The 22,471-nt window shown below is 41.4% G+C and overlaps 1 protein-coding gene across 2 annotated transcripts in view; it reads right to left on the bottom strand.

Moving 5' to 3' along the window:
* Positions 1 to 17,151, bottom strand: part of DENND2C (DENN domain containing 2C) — a 60,338-nt gene extending 43,187 nt beyond the window's left edge. For both annotated transcript variants that reach the window (XM_073615699.1, XM_073615700.1), the window contains exon 1: positions 16,919 to 17,151. The gene's annotated coding sequence lies outside the window, so the exon portion shown is untranslated. The remainder of the gene's footprint in view (positions 1 to 16,918) is intronic.
* Positions 17,152 to 22,471: the final 5,320 nt, after the last annotated feature.

The raw sequence follows: 22,471 nt of genomic DNA, 5'->3' as shown, positions 1-22,471 counted from the left end.
GTTCACAGCAGAAAAAAAGCCTACATGTTTTGGGGGCCAAACAGATTCCCTCTTCATCAGGAATTAGGTAAAATAGTTACCACAGCGATCTGTGTTTTTTAGCTTCGAATGGTTTAAAAACGGGGCTGTTTATGACGGTGCTAACAAGTGCAGAAAAGGTTTTGGCATAACCAGCCCCTTTTTTGAAGCCCTTCCAAGTGGAAAACCACAGATCTATCTGGCATTTTCAGAACTTACTGCCAGTTACCTCATGCTTTCCAGTGATTTCACATAGCTACGCTCGAGTCATTCAGACTGTGCCAAAATCTTCCCTGCATTAATACCCAACGAAATATGAAAAATAAAAAATACTGATTAGATTTAGTCACTTTAAGTTGCAGAATGAAAGAAACCCTGTATGGAGAAAATATGGAAGTTGCCAGTGCCTTCTGAATACTAGTTGCCTTACTGTAATGGTAGGTTAGCAATTAGCTATGTTATCCAAGTTAATAATGTTTCCCTTGCTTTGCTTGTTCGTTTTTTATATTTTTGGACCAATGCCAGATAGGCAACTCTGCTGCTAGCGATCCTGCCACTAACAATTTGGCAAGGTCACCAGTGGCAGGATCGCTAAGAGGTAGGCCTGCTTGTCCCTGTGGAATCCTCCTCTAAAGCTTGGGGAGCGAGATGTTGCTCCCATTGCTAGCAATTGAGATTCAGCAGTGTTCAGGCCAGCAGAGATTCCGCAGCGATCAGACCAGCGACAAAGTGACATCTTGCTGCACCTGGCTGGAGAGTGATTCTGTAAGGACTTGCAGGTAGCCTCTTTAGTGGTTCAGCAGCTGGCGATTTGTCCCTAGCAGCAAAATCTCCTGTCTGATATCAGCCCAAGGCCCCTTTCATATGCACATTGTCAGTGCAGCAACCTGTCAAAATGCAGCAAAGGCTGCCAGTCAGCTTCATAAACATTGCCGCAGCGATGAGGCTTAGCATCGATGAAAAAAAAAAGTATAGCATGCGGCATTTGGCAGCCATTGATGGAACATATTTCCTCCTGTTCGTCTGCTAACCACAGCCCAGCCAAAAAAGCAACAAAGCGATCCACTATGGATCATGAATTAGCAGCATTGCCCATGTGAAAGCAGCCTGAGCATTAAGAAAAAAAAATGCCATGCTGTGGATCAAAAACATTTCATTTTTAAAAGAAAACAGCCCAAATTGCAGAATGGTTCTCTCTACAATATAATAGTTGTTTTAAAACTGGTCAAACTGGAAAACAAATTCTATTGTGTATTTATTTTTACCGTTAAGTACAAATTGCAGGTATGGACATTTTTTACATAGCTACATTGGTCCAGCTTGGACCAATATCACCACTGTATGTATATACTATACCTGACCATACAGCAAAGCATTCTTTGAAAGACACTTGTGCCTAGTGGCCAACCTCCTGTGGTCAGAGTGCAGCAGGCCGGCCGCTCAGCATGGGACCCGGAAGCAGGAGGAGCAAGTAGTAGTGTCTACATCAGTAATTTCCAGCTTCCAGGGGCATCAGCCAGGTATATAGTCCAAGCTGGATTAATGCAACTACATAGAATATCCATATCTGAAATTCCTCTTTAAATTAAACAGTAAATGTAATAATTTGGAGTACAATAATACCAAAAGAAAGCTCTTCTTGTCCCACTTTGCTATCATAGGTAATGACAGTACTTATTCAGTAGGCCCGTAGCAGAACTGGTAAAGTTATTTTGGCCCCCATGGAATAAACAGGTGTGGGCGATGAAATTGTTAAGCCAATAAGAATTTACACATTCTTGCAAAACATTTTTCATCTCAACATATCGGCAAAGATGCGATGTGACAACCAGCAAGGGGTTTGGTTTTGTCACACACTGCAGAATCTGCTTTCAAACTGTTTTTCAGCAGAAAGTAATAAAGCCAAAACATGCATAAACATGATCAAAACTTGCAGGGAATTCCATAGAAATAATACACAGGCGTGGCAGGAGCATTACGCAGATCACATGAATCAGTGCAAGACAGGATACTGAAATGGTGCTTAAAATGATTTCTGTCTGGGGAACAAAGCACATTAAATTAATGTTTTAGCTTAATCCAACAGCAGAATAAAGACTTAAATATCTAATAAACTCCTCTACACTGCATAAATAAACTGGGTAGAATTTAGTGACACAAACACAAATCAGGCTGCTTCTCATTTAATGACAATCTTTTTATTTGTGACCCCTGCGTCTGTGCAGTAAACAGACAGATTTGGTACGAGGATGAGACAGATTTTCACTCCAGGCACACAGTTCAGGCTCAGTTCACACTGGTGCGACATGGGATCCGACTTGTAAAAGCACAAGTCGCATGACATGTCAAATGAAATGTTTCCCTATGAGAGCTGTCTTAACTGATACAACACAAGTCACTCCGACTTTTGAAAAGGTTCCCGCACTACTTTGGTCCGACTTTGATACATCTTCAATACCACAGAGGGCAAAATGTCATATCAAAGTTGGATTTCAAAGTTGCACTGAAAGTCGCGCGACTTTCGAGTCGGGCTAGTGTGAACAGAGCCTAAAGCCTTGTACACACGGTACGATTGTTGGCCAACCGAGCATCTGATTTTTGTCAAAAAGGCGTGTGCCAGGATCCTGTCTTCCATACTAACGGTACACAATTGTCGTGCAACAAACACGAACGTAGTGACATACTACGAGGAATTTCAGCTTTTGAGCACCACCCTTTGGGCCCTTTCTACTAATTTTGTGTTTAGTGAGCATTGATTCCGAGCATACGTGCTTGTACTTTTGACTTTTGTGTGACGGATTTGTGTACTGACTATATGAAAATCTGACTTCAAACCGCTGTCCACCAAAAATTTACTAGCCTGCCATTCAACATTTGTTGGCCAAAAGTTGGACAACAATTGTCATAAGGAGCGTACCAGTGGTAAGATTTTGGGACAACAGTCTGTTATCAGACAATCCCCTGCCCATAATCGTACCATACCATGTGTACTAGGCTTAAGATGTGGTCAAGGCTAGGTTTTATTCTGTCACAGTGATACTTTAACATAGCAGAAGGTGAAATTCATGAATGAATTCACACTTAAATAGCAAGGGCTTATTCACACTAAGACGGTCCACCATGGTGCGTTTGTTAAAGCATTGTGTTAAAGTAATACTAAAAGATAAGTGTCACTGCCACAGTGTTATCCTCCCAACTTGAGAAGAGATTATGGGAGCAATAGGCTTCTCCAACTTTCAATGTCCAGTGCATTCCATACAAATATTTTATGCTCTCACTAAAAAAACAGATGCAAAAAAAAAAAAACACATTTGTGTGATGGTTCACAACAGACTTTTTTTTTTACCCATATGTAATATTAAAAATATCACCAATCATCATTATGTCCTATAAAACAGCTACCCTTCTAAAGACAGCCTTGGGCATCAAGTAATAGTTAGGCAGATCACCGAAACTACACAGAGATCTGTTCGTCATCAAAGAGATTGTAAACACATACGCCGATATCTTCACTTTCCATCCAGTGAGTTTTTAAACATAAGGCCCAATGGCATTTCATTTTTACAAGATTTCAAAATAATGAGGTCATCCAATAGAATTCCTGGATGGCTTGGAATCTGGAAGTCATAATACGCCTTTGACCGTTACATTTTGCTGAATAGTTGTAGTCTTCTGACACATTGAAACGTTTACGAGTGAAAAGTGCCAGGTTCGTTCTACAGCAAAAAAAATTATGTACACTTTACGACTTCATTGCAACTATGCTCACGGTGTTACTAAAAGGTATTAATAGCCCACCATAAATATTTTAATTTCTTCAGAAACCCTTCAGTTACTACATGTAAAAACAAAACTGATACTGTCTATTAACAGCAGCATGAAATTCCCTGTTTAAAAAAAAAACTGCAAAAGTCATAATAATACCAACAGGGTGTTAACAGACTTTGAAATTTTCCAATGGTCACATGGCCTTAGAGCTCCCTGCAGGGATCCGAACTTTTGTTTTAGCCGGCAGAGGAAGTTCTCATAAAGCATTGTGTTTATAGCATATATAAAAAAAGGTTGACACTGAAGTACAGGCACTTAAGACACTGAAAAGACTTTAAAGCTCTAACAATATCATTTTTTTTTGTACCTATCACACAGATATACCAGATATACAAAAATACTAAAATAGTATATGTAACAGACCAAAATGGTAGACATTCATTGTTTGGGTTCACATATACTTGAACATTTGTCCATGTACAACAATTCTTCATAGAATTTCATTTCCATGCAATGTTTGTGGTTTAAAGAACTCAGTTTCCTTATTTCAGCACTTTTTCTAATCCAAACTTGGTCATAACATAGATTTTAAAATAGTGGCATTGCAGCAATCAGTGGCGTGTACATGGTAAACGCCTGAGCACGCTGCATTCATTTTTAAACATTTCAAACCAACTCTAAAGCTGGACGTACACACATAGAATTCTTTTTTCTATCCTGCAGGCTTAACAAAAGAAATCAAACAGAATTTTGAATCCACGCCAAACAGCTCGGATGGATGAATCTCCCCTGCCAGCTATGATTGCTAGCTGTCAGAATACCCAAACAATAGCTGCATCTGATTCTAAGCAGCCACTGTTTGGCTGGCAATTTTCACTTGGCTCTTTCAACAAAAGTCGAACGACTATTGTTGTGCCTGGTGGTGCTAAATTTTGGCTGATTCAGCAAGAATTAGATGAATCTGGAGCCATGTATGGCTGATGATTCTTTCCAAAGTCTTTGATAAGAAAACATTAAAAATATTATTGATCAATTTATGGTTTGCAATAACCATTATAAAGAAAATAATAAATAACTGGATCTGTCCTAATGAATGATTCACAGAATGTTTTAATAATGTCTGTCAAAGCTGGTTGATCTATAGGAAGGGCAGGGCATGACTTACATCCACCCATAATTATGGGCCAGCCCTCTCCTAAAACGCCCCAGTGCACGTATCAAACAGGTTCCAAATCATTAGCACATCATACAACTAAACTCATTTTTTACAAAAATTAGCAAACACTTCACCTTGCCGTTCTTTTACATATAAGCACAGACAGACAAACTACCAAACCCATTAAAGTTTCAACATTTTACAAATACTATATCTTACAAAACCCTCACTTTGTTTTTACCTGGACACATCCTGCCCAATTTAAAGTAGAACTAAAGGCAAAACTTTTTATTTGGAAAGAGTAAGGGAGAGATATAACCTCATCGGGTTTAGTCATCTTTGTCTCATTGGGGAGATTTTCCTTCACTTCCTGTCCCATAGCCAAAAACAGGAAGTCAGAGGAAATAACTCTAAAGTGAGGAACAGCAATAAGAGCCTGATAGGTGTTCTAATTCCTCTTCACTTGAACGAAAACTAAAGAAAAAAAAGAAACAATTTGCCTATTTACATACTTTAGCCCAAAAATTTAGGGGTCACAAAAATTTCACATATCAAGATGATCATCTAGAGTAGATGAGATGTTCTGGATAAACAGGGGATTACAAATAACTTAGCGGGCAATCCAACACCATCCAGCAACCCTGATTAATGGCAGTAGGATCACTGGTGCTACATTTTATAGGATGCAATGGCAGGACGGTTGGGTAAATTTGTAATGGCTGCATACCACACCAAACAGAAGGCTACATACCCCCTTCCAAACCTCACACTTCAATGCCATATGTATGTGCTATGCAGCAGATATAAAAAGATGTACAAGCTAAAACATTCAGGGGTAGGCAAACTTCAGCCCTGCAGTTGTTGCAGAACTACATGTCCCATCATGCTTCTTCCTCTGTCAGAGTCATTCTTGTGGCTGTCAGAGTCATGAAATCCCTCACGTGGCTTGTAGAGGGTCAAGAATTGTCTACCTCTGACTGTAGGCAGTTATTGAAAATGTGCAAATTGACCATCTGCTATATTTGTGTTTAGTCTTAGTTTATTCAGGTTTTTCAAATACAAAAAAGGATAGTACCAATATAAAAAAAAAGGTACAAATGTATCGTAGGGTATAAAATAGAAGATAATTAAGATAACAAACATGTGCACCATAAAAATGTGGATGCACGAGATACTCCGACCATCTGCTGTTTTTGACCCTCAAGTAGGCCTTTAAGAACAGAGTCACTTTTGCATTATACACATAGTTTTAATAGAATTAATCAAAAATATCATAGTGTTTGAGCTAAAACTGATCACATTGAATGACATCAGAATTTAAGGCCTCCTGCACATGGGCACATCAGGAGCGTAAAATGTAAGATTCAGGCTTCTTTCTGCACCAGAAAGACCCATGTGCTGCGTACAGCCACCCAAAGACTTGAAAGGCTGTACGCGGATATAAGCTGGTACTCTCTTAAACCCACACATACAGGCATATTACATAAATTATAGACAGTCATACAATATATGTCTATATTAAATAATACATGTGAAGGCTGTATGTGGGATTATGCAAGTACTAGCGTATACTCACGTGCAGCATTCATGTCTACGGTCAGCTGTCTACAGAAACTGGGTGGTTACCTGAGCTGGAAAAAAGCCCGAAAGCCCAAATTTTACACTCTGTGATGTTTGGGGTTGTTTAGCTCATGATTAACACTCCCCCAGTAAACACAGTCCATGCCAGATATGCTGTTTAATTAAAAGTCTGCCAACAAGCCCTTAAACAGAATGAAAAAGTCAAACAGAACAAATAGTTTCCCTCGCTGGGGTTTCCACCAGCAACACAAAATAACGTAATATTCATCCTCCTTGCTCTCTTTAGCAGCACTGCTACTCAGGCCATGTGTTTCGATCCTCCTGACCATCTAACACAGCATCCTGTGGGTGACTTAAAATCCTTTTAACACCATGACAGTGTGCTGCACTGTCACACTCCTAATGCGCCCTTGTGCATTAGGCCTAACCAACTCCTGGTGTTCCCTTCCCTGCTATGTGCCACTACCGACGTAGGTATTGTCCCACCATGGGGTACACGTTGTGAATTACAGAAAAAAAAAAAATCACTCCAAGGATCAGATCAATTGCAGTCCATCTGTGTGGGTGTCTATAGTAGTTGCTTAGACGGTACTTGACGTCAGTATGTTATCAGCTGTTATCACCATCTCCAGTTTTCCCATTTGCTACAATGGAGGTCTACACAGAAGCTTTCCCATGCTATAGAAAAACAAATACACCCTGAAAAATGTCATAGTGAAAATAAATAAATATTCCCAGTTATCATGGTACTCTGAAAAGGCAATATATTTGGACTACAATTCAAATACTGTACAACGTATGACCTGATAGAATAACAAAAATTATGGTAAAAGCACACTGGTGACCCTTACCCCTCCTTTTTTTTTAAATGTTTTCAATTTCCCAACTTACTCTCTTTCTTCTTCTTCACTCCGTGGCTTATTCTGCTATTTATGGTTTTATTTTATAGACACCCCCTTAATCCTCCTTGAGCAGACGCTGTACTGGGTTTGCCATGTTTCATGCTTTTGGGGCTTCCACTGCATAGTTAGGCTAGATGATAAAGACACTGTTTAGGTGTTGTACAGTTTTAAGGCCACTGCATGGCTAGATGATAAGGATACTATGTCATGGTGTTGTACTGTTTCCTATGACCACATCATTTTTAAGTAAACAGAAAAAAAAAGTAAAGGAGGTCAAACAGGCTGGCCAATCCCACTTTCTCATGAGCGCTACCTCCCGAACCTAATTAATTCATACGTACACACACACAAATACATAGATTTTTCATTTTCAATTTAACTAATTTCTAACCCGTCTCTGGTAAGGAAATCACACACCATCTATCATTTTGTCTACCAAATTGTGCTTTACTAGATATGCGAGTCCCACAGCTCTGCCATACAGTATAGCCAGTATAGCCAGGCTGGCGACACCAAGATTTTCTGGTTAAGCTTTGCAGCTCTCTGTCAGATGCTCACTGATCAGTAAGGTGGCTAATGGCCAGCAGGTTAGTGGTTAGCACTTCATCCTTGCAGTACTTGCGTCTTCGGTTCAAAGTCAAGCCAGGACTATCTGCATGGAGTTTGCATGTTCTCCATGTGCTTCTGTGGCTTTCCTCCCACACCTCAAAGACATGCTGGTAGGTTAATTGACTTGTGTCCAACTAGGCCATAGTATATGTGTGCATGTATGTGATGTAGGGACCTTAAATTGTAAGCTCCTTGAGGACAAGGACCCTAGCTTGTGGCATCTGCACAATCAGTAACTCCAACTGCAACCGATTATAAACGGGCTTCATGGACAAGCAAACAGTACAGTACATTGCACTACAGTCCACAGAAAGTTACAGCCCACTAAATTTCTGGTAGGATCAACAGGTAATTCTGTTCACATGCCAAAAGAAAAAAAAAATTGAGAAATGCATAGGTAGGATTTATATATACTTTTAGTCTATGCCCTTTACTTTAGCTAAAAGCTTTTAGGGGAATATTGTATTGAAAAAAATATGGAGCCTTCCACTGCTGACTGTAAAACAAGTAAGCAGCAACTGAAGTTAAAGGTAAATCATACTTTTTTCAATGTCAGTGGCTTGAGATATTAGCATTTTCAGTAAGGGAAGCCCCCATATTTCTTAAAGTTACATGGTGTTCCCTCAACAACTTCAACATTGCTCCACATGATAGGCTGTCACTCGCACTGTTCATTTGTCTAGTTAGCCATTTGGATAGGATACTATTTCACTTGGGGATACATTGTATTGACATACATGGTAATAAAACTGAGAACAGCTAGAGTAAAGTTAGCTATACAAATGTAGTTTTTCTTCCATTCAGCCTTCACCTGGCTCCGTCGATTTATCAATCGAGGGATGTCAGGCGGGAAGGTGGCGACAGGACTACCCACAAAGAAAATTTAGGCAGGTTCAACAGGAACCAGGCAAAAGTCACTGTATGGCCAGTTTAATGAGGGATATGCTGGTCAGAGATTTCATTATGTCTTCAACACTTCATCTATCATGGCTTTTCATTGCTATAATAAAGTTCATCTCATGTGTATGTTCCACTTGGAAGAATTCCTTACCTATGAAGAGACTAATAAGGATTCCTTCCCCTACACTGAGAGCAGGTTGACATCCCAGTTCATAAAACGTATCACAAAATTACAAACTCTGGGATTAGGTTTAAAGCTGAAACCTGGTTTAGCAATAGATTTGAGGAACCATCATTACAAGTGGAAGAACAAAAAGCTATTTAAATCACTGGTTTAGCAAGCATCAAGTACCTGTAGGTCACCCTAAAGCTCGCCATAGGTACCCACGCTGAATGAAATAAATCAATCACTTGATTCCCCCATCTACACTAAACAGTGCAGATGGAGGAACTTCCCTTGCTAATGTATCCAGACAGCTGCAGCACCCAAACAATGAACTTATCAGATAGGATGTAGTAAATGTTTGGCCACAACCTTCTACTTAGCTCCATCGATTTTTTTTTACTGAAGGTTTGTCATGCTGTGTGGTGCCAACAAGGCCACCCACAGCTAGGGGCTCCCAATCATGTGACTGCTGCAACATCCAATCTCAGTGGTCATATCCAGAAGAATATCCAGAAAAATGAAAACATGGTAGCCTCTGAATTTCTCTTGGTGTTGGTAGACTGAGCCTTAGATGGACAAAACAATTGCTTTTCAAGATAACCTGCTCTGGTTTCCGTTTTTTACCTCTTTGAATTTTTATGAACCTAGATGAAGAGGGAAATGGTAAAGCCTCAGAAACGTGTTGGATCCCTACCGATTCTATTAATATAACAAACGGTCTTGCATCTAAACGTGCTGTAGTCTTTTTTTTTTTTTTTTTTTTTTTTTTTTTTTATAGGCCTCATGTGTTGCCCAGATATTCTGAACTCCTCTTCTTCTGGCAGGAGAAAAGCAATGTAAAAAACATGTTTAGGTATATCAAGCTTTTGGGAGTTCATTCATTCCATTGGCCAGAATATTAATTTATTCTGGCCATTGAAATTAATGCTTAAGCGCTAAACACACTCTGAAATGCTGAAAAGCTGAAATGCTCCTCTACTGAATGAACAAGTGATTTTTTTTTTGCATCACAATGCTTGTAAACATCTACAGTATGTGTGCATGGACACATAGGAGGTTATTTAATAAAGGAAAATCCACTTTGCACTGCAAGTGCACTTGGAAGTAAAGTCGCTGTAGATCTGAGGGGGACATGCAAGGAAAATAAAAAACATCATTTTAGCTTGCACATGATTGGATGATAAAATCAGCAGAGCTTCCACTCATTTCAGATCTACCCCTTAGATTTAGAGCGACTGCACTTCCAAGTGCACTTGCAGTGCAAAGTGGATATGCCTTTCGTAAATAACCCCCATAGTTTAATATGGAGGGGCATTTAGAGGCAGAAAAAAATAATGTCATATGCCCTTAAAAGTAGCATTTTTGGCCCCCTGTGTGCATGAGGCCTTACTGTTCACATTGATGTTGTGTCAAGGACCCACCAGAGCACATGGGTCTTTGGAGCGCTACCTCTTTTTCTTAATTAAAAGGGCATTTATACTGTGGTCTGAAGCTCCACCGACACTTTTCTTGAGAGAAAGATGTGGACAGCCAATGTTGACCTATAAATGATTCTGAAAATGCCAGTTACCTTACTGCTTCGCTAACCCCTTGGCTCTCAGTTAGTGATCAAAGAAAGACCAGCAAGTTCAGAATAAAAGCTGAATTCCTTATGTGCATACCTGTTGTGGGTTCGATACATAGGATCCTACAATAACTACTGAGAGCGTGACATGCAGATGATCATATCAGGAGACAGTAACTAGCAATGGGATGTGTTTGAATTTGTCATCTGATTTTCTGTTCATCGTGTCTGATAAAAGAGCAAATAAACATTCCAGCATCTCTATCAGCCAACATATACAGATAAGTGGAGGTTAGAGGTATGATTGTCTTGATGTTTGTTCTAATCTGAATAATCAGATCCCAAATTCCAGACCAGCAACAAAGAAGAGGGTAAATGCTCTTTTTTGCTACACCCTGATGTCATAAGCAAAGCAAAAGAAGATCACAAATATGTGGAAGTGTCAACTGGGGATTCATTTGTGGACCACTTAGTTAGGTGTCTGGCTATTATGCTGACCCTCTGGCTTTGAAGCTTCCTGGGTCGCTGACCTGGAACAAGTATGCAGATTAGAAATGTCAGAGAAATGTCCAAGTCTTCATTTGTGTTTAGCTTGGTTAGCGTGCTGGTCATTTGGTTAGCTGCTCAAAGTGCTGGATTAAGAGGGTCAGCATAGCAGCCAGGCAAATAACATTTGTAGAATCAGCAGTTGTAGCCTTCACGTTTTTCTTAAGAATGGTTTTCTTTAAAATCCAAGGGAAATGAGAAAAATATATTCATATCTTCACAGTTTATCCAAAGTCATATCTTAAATTTTTTGGACAGGGTGGCAAGAGGTCAGATGCCTTGTCAGGTTTTTTTTTTTTTTTTGCCATCTGTATCCCAGCTAGGGTAATGTGCTCTATTTGTCCAAAGGGCCACTGTCACTGGGACTGAAAATGAGGTAAAGTCCAAAATTTTGAATTGGGGACACTTGTTCTACGGACAAGAGGAGATTTCCCTCGCTTTGAATAGAACTGGGCCTCGTGCATACGGGCGCATGAGACTGTACAACATACATTGCAGGCGTATTTCTGCGCCAAGGAGACACAGTTATAGCATAAAACTATCCACGGTAATTAATGGCTGTACACTAGTTCTACATAGGAATACTCTATGCAGGTTTAAGCCCATGTGTGTGTTTACCTGCATACAGCCATTCAATATAATGGGAGGTTGTACACTGTAGCTGTTTCTCCCAGGCCCTGAAATATGCCCGCTATTAAGTTGTATGGACTAATGTACCAGTGTGCATTAGGCCTTACTCTCACTTCTGGTTGTATATCTACAGCACAGGAAGTATAATTTCCTGAATAGGACACGAATGAAAAAAAAAGTTTACATACTGTATAAGTTAACCCTAGAATGCTGGTTGTCTGCATATAAGTGGCAGCATGGTGGTGGGTCTTAACACTGAGCTGCCACACACACAGTATGCGTAAAGCTGGCGTGTCTTGTTTGTGCTTGGAATGCGCTTCACGTGGCACCCCCTGCACAGTAAACCGCTCTGTCACCAATAGCTCCCTGTTTACAATCAGGAGTCGGTAGGACGGGAAGCCCAGAAAACGCCTCCTGCGTTAAGAACCCCTTTAGAGGGCTGGTGGGAGCCAGTGGTACAACATACGGACTAATTTATGTCAAACAAAGAACATCATATTAAACAAAGACAAAATATCAGAAAGGCTCCTACATTTCTGATATTATTTGGGCAAAATAGAAACAGTAAGCAAGTGGATCTACATTTTGTTTTATAAATGTTCAGTCATTTACAGGAAGCAATTAACAGTTCCCACTACCATGACAATAGTCCTCACACAATTAGGATTAGGCCCCGGCTATAAGGCTTTTCACAGATCAGAAGTTATTTACATGGCCACAGGCAACAGTTTCAAAGTTCTCAAATGACAGTGCAATAATCAGTGCTCTGAGGCATATAGCAAGCACGGAAGAAAGATATGTGTAGAGAAGCCAAGAAGTAAATCTAATCAGAAGTGTCCATTGCCATTGCTTTAGACAAGGATGTTGACTGAAAAAGGCAAAAAGATTCCCCAGGGAGCCAATTTCAAACAATAGAGCAGAAGGGCCGTAATAAAGGTAAACAATCGATCTACACACAGCCAGATCCATGCCTTGACATCAAATCACACTTTTTATTCCACAATTTGAATGTACCACAAATGCTTTATTAAAAACCACCCCAATATTTTTTGCTATAGCGGTCCTTTAATACACCTCTCTAAGCCCCACACGTAGCTGTCCCCATTACAAAATAATCACAAAATTTACGAATACAAGCAGTCAGGAATTGGATAATCCTTCGTGAACATGGTGAATCTGCATTTAGATATTAAACACAATCAGGATGTGTAGGAACATCCACTCTGCCCAATTTACAAAATGGTTCACTCATCCAGGACACTCATAAATGACTCCTAAATTCTAAAGGAAACGCTTCATAAAGCCTAATATCCTTTTTTACACCTTGTATTGTATTCTTAACAAATACACAAATGGGATTAAAAGATGTACCAAGCCAATTATTTCATCTAGATTTACAAACTAGTGCTAGGCCCAGCCTAATTGAGGGTGAACGGAATAGATAATTCAGGTAAGGCCAGCCATACACAGAGAGAATTTCTTTCCAGACATTTGTTCAATTCCCCCATCAACACAGACAGTGATTAGCCGCTGCTAGCAATAATCACTGGTAAAACCCAGCATGCTTGTTGTACCCAAGTTGATTGATCAACTTTGTAACATTCAGCCTTCCCATAAATAGTTCAGGAACCGGCCGGGAGTCAAAAATGTGTATGGACTGCACAAGCCCTCATAAGAAGAAAATTCTTTACTTTCTCACATTTTAGCTAGATAGTTATTTATACAATTGTAGTGTGTTAGCTTTGTATTGAGCCTTCTGACCATAGTACCAAAGCTGTAGCACGCAGGACTTGCAGTGCAACACCAAGGTATCAACAGTTAGGGCTAGTTTACACTTGCTTCAAAACAAGGCTTCGGACAGGCTTTGTTAAAGCTCTCTAAATGCCAGTCAAAGCCCCGTCACTAAATAAAATTGTTAGCTTACAGTCCTGTTTACACCTTGCTTTTGCTTGGTGCTTTAATGAGGCTTCGGTGGGGCTTCAATGAGGCTTTGTGGGGCTTCAGCAAGGCTTCGGTGGGGCTTCAAGCGATCTTTGCCATAGACTTCTATGGAGGCTTTGAAGCACCACTAAAGCTACATGGGGTATCATTTTTGAAGTGAAGCCGATGCAAAGCAAAAGCAAGGTGTAAACAGGACTGTAAGCTAACCATTTTATTTAATGACAGGAGCTTTGACTAGCATTCAAAGTGTTTTAAGGGCTAGTTTACACTTGCTTCAAAACATGGCTGCGGACACGATTCGTTAAAGCTCTCTGAATGCCAGTCAAAGCCGCTGTCCTAAAATAAAATGATTAGCTTACAGTCCTGTTTACACCATGCATTTGCTTTGCTTCGGCTTTGCTTAAAAATGATATCGCTTTAGTGGGGCTTCAAAGCGTCTTCAAAGCTCCATAGAACTCTATGACAAAGCTCGCTTGAAGCACCTGCAGCTTTTGAGAGGCTTTAATTCAGCTTTAGCTTCCCTTTGTTTTGGAGGTGTTGCAGGCATGAGATATCCACACACACAGGGCATCTGCCAAGCTTCAAAAGAGCTTCACTGAAGCCTCACCAAAGCTTCATCGAAGCACCACCGAAGCATCACAAACACATAAAAACAGCATGTTGAAGCAGTAGGCGCTTTAATGTGTGTTGAAGCCCTAACAAAGCCTGTCCAAAGCCTTGTTTTGAAGCAAGTGTAAACTAGCCATTAATGTGCGTTGAAGCCGAAGCAAGTGTAAGGCCCCTTTCACACTGGGGCGGTGGGGGCGTCGGCGGTAAAACAGCGCTATTTTTAGCGCTGTTTTACTGTCGTTTTTGCGGCTGTATTCGGCCGCTAGCGGTGCGGTTTTAACCCCTGCTGGCGGCCGAAAAAGGGTTAAATCCACTCGTACAGCGCGGCTATAGCCGCGGTATTACCGCGGTATAGCCGCGATGTCCCATTGATTTCAATGGGCAGGAGCGGTTTAGGAGCGGTGAATACATCGCTCCTAAGAAGCGGTTGGAAGGACTTTTTTTACCATCCTGCCAGCGCACTGCTTCAGTGTGAAAGCCCTCGGGCTTTCACACTGAACAAACAGCGGAGGCTGTTTAGGGGCGGTTTGCAGGCGGTATTTTTAGCGCAATACCACCTGCAAACCGCCCCAGTGTGAAAGGGGTCTTAATAAGCCATGACAGTATAGCCCTCATATCAAGGAGGAAGAATCCAAAATGGTAGGGTTTAGGTCTCTTGTACATGGCCACTTATTATCTCCTTTGTCCTCAAGCTCTCTTGGCCTAGGTGCAGCCAATACAAGTGAATACCTGCCGTATGCATGTAAACGGAAATCGCTTCTGCATTAGCAATTACCCATGCATGCGCGTATAGCATATTTTCCCAAATACGAAAATGGCACATTTGGGGAAATGCGCCCTATGCACATGCTTGGGTACTATGTAGTGCAAGGGCTTGCCTAATTGGATATAAATTGGATAGATGATATACATAGTTTTTGTAAATGTAAACTTGGTTGTACAAAGAATATATGGACAGATTGTAATATGTATGGTGACGCTTAGGGCTAGTTTACACTTGCTTCAAAACATGGCTTCGGACAGGCATTGTTAAAGCTCTCTGAATGCCAGTCAAAGCTCCTGTCACTAAATAAAATGGTTAGCTTACAGTTTGCTTCGCTTCAAACACCATGTCACTTTAGTGGTGCTTCAAAGCCTCCATAGAAGTCTATGACAAAGCTCGCTTGAAGCACCTGCGGCTTTTATTCAGCTTTTGCTTCGCTTTGTTTTGGAGAAATTTCAGATATGAGATATCCACACACACACACAGGGCATCTGTCAAGCTTCAACAAAGCTTCAAAAGACCATCACGGAAGCATCACCAAAGCTTCATCGAAGCACCACCGAAGCATCAAAAACACATCATAAAAGCATGTTGACGCAGTTGGCGCTTTAATGTGTGTCAAAGCCAAAGCAAATGTAAATGAGCCCTTAGACTTACCAAAACAGTGATAGTACACCATAGGGTTGATTTACTAAAACTGGAGAGTGCAAAACCTGCTGCAGCTCTGTAGAGAAACCAATCAGCTTTCAGGATTATTTTTGTCAAAGCCTAATTGAACAAGCTGAAGTTAGAAGCTGATTGGCTACTATGCACAAAATTTTGCACTCTCCAGTTTAGTACCCCTTTCACACTGGGGCCACGTTAGCGCTAAAGCGCCGCTCATTTTAGTGGTTATCTAAGGATAAAAGATATCTAAAGGATAATCAGATTGTAGCATGTGTGGCAAGGTGAAGGTGTAAATGACTGTCAAAAATCTGACATTACTGCAACAAAATTTACTCCAACATAAAAGAAGTCCCACATTCGTTATAACTGATATGGCAGCATTTCTTTATGAATTTTCCACAACATTAGTGCTATACCGTATACGTATTGTGAAGAGCTACTTGAATTTGATTATTCAGTACTAGCAATGAAAATGTCACAGGGTTTTCATTAATTTGGCACAATGCTTCTGACCACATACACACCACTGGAATTGTGCCACAAATGCTTTGTTAAATTGCCCCAATATTTTTTGTTATAGTGGTCCTTTAATTTAACTCTCTGAGCCCCACATAGCAATCCCTGGAACAATGCGATCACAAGTGCCATCCGCCTGCTCTGCATTTGAAAAGTCCTGTTTGTGTGTTTCGATCGGCTATTCAACAACAACAACCCCACCATTATGCTAACAAAACCTGAGAGAGCCCATGTGCCCTCAGCAGGGGACAAAGTGACAACATTTTCTCATTGATGCAGTCAGCCCTTGCTGAGAATATCATTTTTTTTTTTTCACTTTTATTTATAAACAAAGAGAATATTAACCCTTTTGCAACCAGTTTTTTTAAGCTTAGACGTCAAATTGATCAGCGTTGGTATGCGTCCGTTAACTTGGCCATAACTCTTTTTTTCTGATTGACAACGGGTCTGAGAACTAGGAACACACACAGTTGCACACTCCTAATTCTCTGCTGCAAGGGTTAATTAATGTTCTCACGACAAATACTTAAAAATTTGTATTGCGGTCACAACGGCATCAAATAGTAGAGAACGGAGCACTTACTGTAAAATAGCTTCAGTATTTTCCCAGGGAGACAATCCAGGTTGGTGAAGGCTGTAAATCCACACTGCTCTCCTCTGGCAGTCTTCAGCCTGTGCTGGATCCAGTATGATTGCTCATTGAGCTCCAGCAGAGGAGAGGAATGTCCTGTGATGATACATGGTTTCACAGCAGTGTAAACAGCTCAGTGAGAACAATCCCTTTAGCTGGCTCATTATTCAGGAGTGGAGTGTGGATGTGCAGGGGCATGTTGTGAAATGTGTGGGGTGGAGACATATGGTACATGGGCTGCTGTAAGGGAGAGGAAGGCTTCAAGTGTGACTTGCTGTTTGTCATCTACTCTTCCTCCACGTGAAAAGCTGTAAAGCCTTGATACATGTGATTAGAATAAACTGATGACCCAATGCCGACCTCTAAAATTAGATTACGAAGTGTAGTAGACGCTTATTGCACTTTCCACTTAAAGTGAGTGATTGTGCATCGCAATGGAGAAATGGGGGACATGGCAGGAATATTACTATGCTAAATTGCAGACTGAAGCCTTTTTTTTAGTCTTTGGAGTTTACATGTGAACAGTCTTGCCTCTGTTATGTTAAATATCATTGCATACAATCGAAGTGGAACTCAATTTACCTATGAAAAGTGTGCAAAGGCCCTCTCCAACGCTCACTGTAAAGCTAGCCATACACATATAGAGGCACAGGATGAAGTTGAGAAATCCAATGCCGTGTACACACGACCGGACTTTTCGACAGCAAAGATCCGATGGAACGAATCCGCAGGACAATCCGATCGTGTGTGGGCTTCATCGGACCTTTGCTGTCGAAAAATCAGATGGACTTTAGAATTGGAACATGTTTCAAATCTTTCCAACGGACTTGAGTCCTGTCGAAAAATCCATTCGTCTTTATGCTAGTCCGACGGACTAAAACCGTCACTAGGGCAGCTATTGGCTACTGGCTATGAACTTCCTTATTTTTGTACGGTCGTACGTCATCACGTTCGAAACGATCGGACTTTGGTGTGACCATGTGTAGGCAAGTCCGTTGCGTTGGAACTCCGTCGAAAGTCCGTCAAAAAGTCCTTCGGAGTTCAGTCCGTCGAAAGCCTGCTCGTGTGTACACGGCATTAGAGAAATGTTATAGACAGAGCTAAGAGAAAGCTAATGGATTCCCCCATTAACGTTAAGCAGGGTTTCTGCATCCAATTCGCAATAGCAGGAGATTTTGTCCGGCTCTCTATGGAGCCAGTTCACATATCTCCGCTGCAGCTCCAGTGCGATTTGCACAGGAGTTCTGTGCTTTTTTTGGTCCGTTCCAGGTCTGAATTCAGCCAAAAATTCAGGCTGAAATCAGACCTGAAACGGTGAACGGGGACACACCAGACCCCTGCTGTGAGCCGCATGCGAAGATAGTGTGATACCCAGCCTAACAAACTTTCTCTATTGTATTCTGACAGCTGGGAACTGTGTCAGAATACCTGAACATGATTGGATGTAGCCACTGTTTGGTCCACTATTTTCCAACCCGCTTCTTAAAGTGGAGGGCCACCCTGAAAAAAAAAAATCACCAAAAATCCTAAAAAAAAATACAAAAAAAAATTTGAAAAAAAAAAATTTAAACTTACCTAAACCCTTGTTGCTAGGCGGTCTTCCTAATCTGCCTCTTCCTACTATTCCGCGGTGAGTTCTTCTCCTCGGTGAGCGGCCCGTTGTCTTCTGGGAACTGTGTGTGTTCCCGGAACACCACGGGACCATTCACAGAACGGAGCGCCGCGCCGCTTGCGCATGCGCAGTAGGAAACTGGCAGTGAAGCCACTAGGCTTCATTGCCTGTTTTCCTTTCCTAGGATGGGGGTGCCGGGACCCGAGAGCCGAGGGACATGTCGGCCTCGGGCGGCCGACATCGCGGGCACCCAGGACAGGTAAGTACTTATTTAAAGTCAGTAGCTACAGTGTTAGTAGCTACTGACTTTAAATTTTTTTTTTTTTTTTTGGACGGAATCCCGCTTTAAGCAAAAGTCAATTGAAAAATCAACTTTTGTCAATCGGGGTTGTGCTGATAAGGCCACCCATGCTTGAATGTTAGCCAATTTAGCAGTAATCGGCCAAAATTCGAGCCAGCTTTATTAGAAATACAGACCTGAGATCAGAAGTTACAACATCGACAGCACTCCAGCTTTGTTTACAGAGATTCCCCCACACCATGCACAGTATTGCACAAGAGCAAGAAAGCTGAATAGACCTCTGTGGGTGGTCAAGGAGATAATGTAACCAAGAAGCTTTTAAAAAAATGAAAAAAGATGAAAAAAAAAGGTACCTGGTAAAAGACGAGGAATAATACTTACTGGTCCCAATGTTGGTGACTTTGATCCTCCGTCTCGTGAAGAGCTTCACCAGCTGAAGGATCTTCGCCCTTCGATTACCACTGTGTCCATTCAGAGCTGTAGTGACATAGCAGCTGGTGAGTCTTACCAGATTACACAGTAATCGTCACATGTCTGATGAAGGAGTCCTGCGTGGCTCCGAAACGTTGCTATCTGCTGTAACGATGTGATCGCTGATTAAAGCTTTGTACCCATTTTGGAGATCTTGGTGTGCTGGCGACATCACTCTTTCAGATTAAACAGTAGGGGACACAAGCATCCCACAAATCTGGAAGTACATGGTTAGCTAATTACTAATTTTTTTTTCCAGGGACAACAACATTTTTGTTGTGCCTCCAGCAAGCCATTTTAGGCAGAGAATGATGTGGTTTAATTAGAGGTGGGTCATTAATAAAAAATTGGGCCTGGTTCTACAAGAAGCATATTGTTAACCTAGTGCCATCCTTTAATTAAATATGCATTTAAGGTATGGATATTTTATACACATTTACAAAGGTCCAGGACCAATGTAACTATGCATATACCATACATAGTCAATACCCCTGGAAGCCACAAATCACTGAAGTAATCACCACTACTCCAGTAATCTCTATTTGTTCCCAGGTCCAGTGCTGAGTGGCTGCCCTGCTGTATTCTGAATGAACGCAAAGCGTTCTCTGATTGGACAAGGTGGTGACGTATTGACGCTGCATGGTGCCCGTGCCTCTTGGCTGATCTGTGTTCAGATTGCGGCAGGCTGGCTACTCAGAGCAGAAGCCAGAAGCAAGTGGAGATAACTGGAGTAGCGGTGTCTACTTCAGTGATTTCCAAAGCTTCCAGGGAGATTGGCCAGGTATGGTATATACAGTTACATTGGCACAAGATATGTAAGTATGTATAAAATATCCATACCTGGAATTTATCTTTAAATATATTTAGGGCTTCATGTACACTAGCCTGCATTTGGCAGCTTTTTTGCCAAAGCTCCTAAACTCAACTCCATAAAAGCCTACAGTGCCTTGAAAAAGTATTCATATCCCTTCAAAATTATCCACATTTTGTCATGTTACAACCAAAAACGTATATGTATTTTATTGGGATTTTATGTGACAGACCAACACAAAGTGGAACATAATTGTGAAGTGGAAGGAAAATGATGAATGGTTTTCCACATTTTAAACAAATACATATGTGAAAAGTGTGGTGTGCATTTGTATTTATGCCCCTTTACTCTGATACCCCTAACTAAAATCTAGTGGAACCAATTGCCTTCAGAAGTCACCTAATTAGTAAATAGAGTCCACCTGTGTGTAATTTAATCTCAGTATACAGTAAATACAGCTGTTCTGTGAAGCCCTCAGAGGTTTGTTAGAGAACCTTAGTGAACAAACAGCATCATGAAAGCCAAGGACCATACCAGTCAGGTCAGGGATAAAGTTGTGGAGAAGTTTAAAGCAGGGTTAGGTTATAAAAAAAATATCCCAAGCTTTGACCATCTCACGGAGCACTATTCAATCCATCATCTGAATATGTAAAGAGTATGGCACAACTGCAAACCTATCAAGACATTGCCATTCACCTAAATTGACAGGCTGGGCAAGGAGAGCATTAATCAGAGAAGCAGCCAACAGGCCCATGGTAACTCTGGAGGAGCTGCAGAGATCCACAGCTCAGGTGGGAGAATAGGACAACTATTAGTTGTGCGCTCCACAAATCTGGCCTTTATGGAAGAGTGGCAAGAAGAAAGCCATTGTTGAAAGAAAGCCATAAGAAGTCCCGTTTGCAGTTTGCGAAAAACCATGTTGAGGACACAGTAAATATGTGAAAGAAGGTGCTCTGGTCAGATGAAACTAACATTGAAAATTTTGGCCTAAAAGCAAAACTCTATGTGTGGCAGAAAACTAACACTGCACATCACCCTGAACACCTCATCCCCACCGTGAAACATGGCGGTGGCAGCATCATGTTGTGGAGATACATTTTTTCAGCAGGGACAGGGAAGCTGGTCAGAATTGATAGGAAGATGGATGGAGCTTAATACAGAGCAATCTTAGAAGCAAACCTGTTAGAGTCTGCAAAAGACTTGACACTGGGGCAGAGGTTCACCTTCCAGCAGGACAACAACCCTAAACATACAGCAAGAGCTACAATGGAATAGTTTAGATCAAAGCATATTCATGTGTTAAAATGGCCCAGTCAAAGTCCACAGTATCTCACAAACGTGAATACATCCTTCACATTTTTGCAAATATTTTATTATATTTTTTCATGTAACAACACTGAAGAAATGACACTTTGCTACCATGTAAAGTAGTGAGCGTACAGCTTGTATAACATTGTAAATTTGCTGTCCCCTCAATATAACTCCACACACAGCCATTAATGTCTAAACCTCTGGCAAAAAAGTGAGTACACCCCTAAGTGAAAATGTCCAAATTGGGCCCAAAGTGTCAATATTTTGTGTGGCCACCATTATTTTCCAGCTCTGACTATACCCTCTTGAGCATGGAATTCACCAGAGCTTCACAGGTTGCCACTGGAGTCCTCCTCCATAACAATATCACAGAGCTGGTGGATGTTAGAGGCCTTGCGCTCCTCCACCTTCCATTTGAGGATGCCCCACAGATGCTCAATAGGGTTTAGGTCTGGAGACATGCTTGGCTAGTCCATCACCTTTACCCTCAGCTTCTTTTAGCAAGGCAGTGCTCGTCTTGGAGGTGTGTTTGGGGTCATTACCATGTTGCAATACTGCCCTGCGGCCCAGTCTCCGAAGGTAGGGGATCATGCTCTGCTTCAGTATGTCACAGTACATGTTGGCATTCATGGTTTCCCTCAATAAACTGTAGCTCCCCTGTGCCAGCAGCACTCATGCAGCCCCAGACCATGACACTCCCACCACCATGCTTGACTGTAGGCAAGACACGCTTGTCTTTGTACTCCTCACTTGGTTGCTGCCACGCACGTTTGACACCACCTGAACCAAATAAGTTTATCTTGGTCTCATCAGACCACATAACATGGTTTCCAGTAATCCATGTCCTTAGTCTGCTTGTCTTCAGCAAACTGTTTGTGTGCTTTCTTGTGCATCGACTTTAAAAGAGTCTTCCTTCTGAGACGACAGCCATGCAGACCAATTTGATGCAGTGTGCAGCGTATGGTCTGAGCACTGACAGGCTGACCCCCCCACCCCTTC

The sequence above is a fragment of the Aquarana catesbeiana genome, linkage group LG02 (genome assembly GCF_042186555.1).
Source record: "Aquarana catesbeiana isolate 2022-GZ linkage group LG02, ASM4218655v1, whole genome shotgun sequence".
Classification (NCBI taxonomy): domain Eukaryota; kingdom Metazoa; phylum Chordata; class Amphibia; order Anura; family Ranidae; genus Aquarana; species Aquarana catesbeiana.
This window is presented reverse-complemented; position numbering and strand designations above follow the sequence as displayed.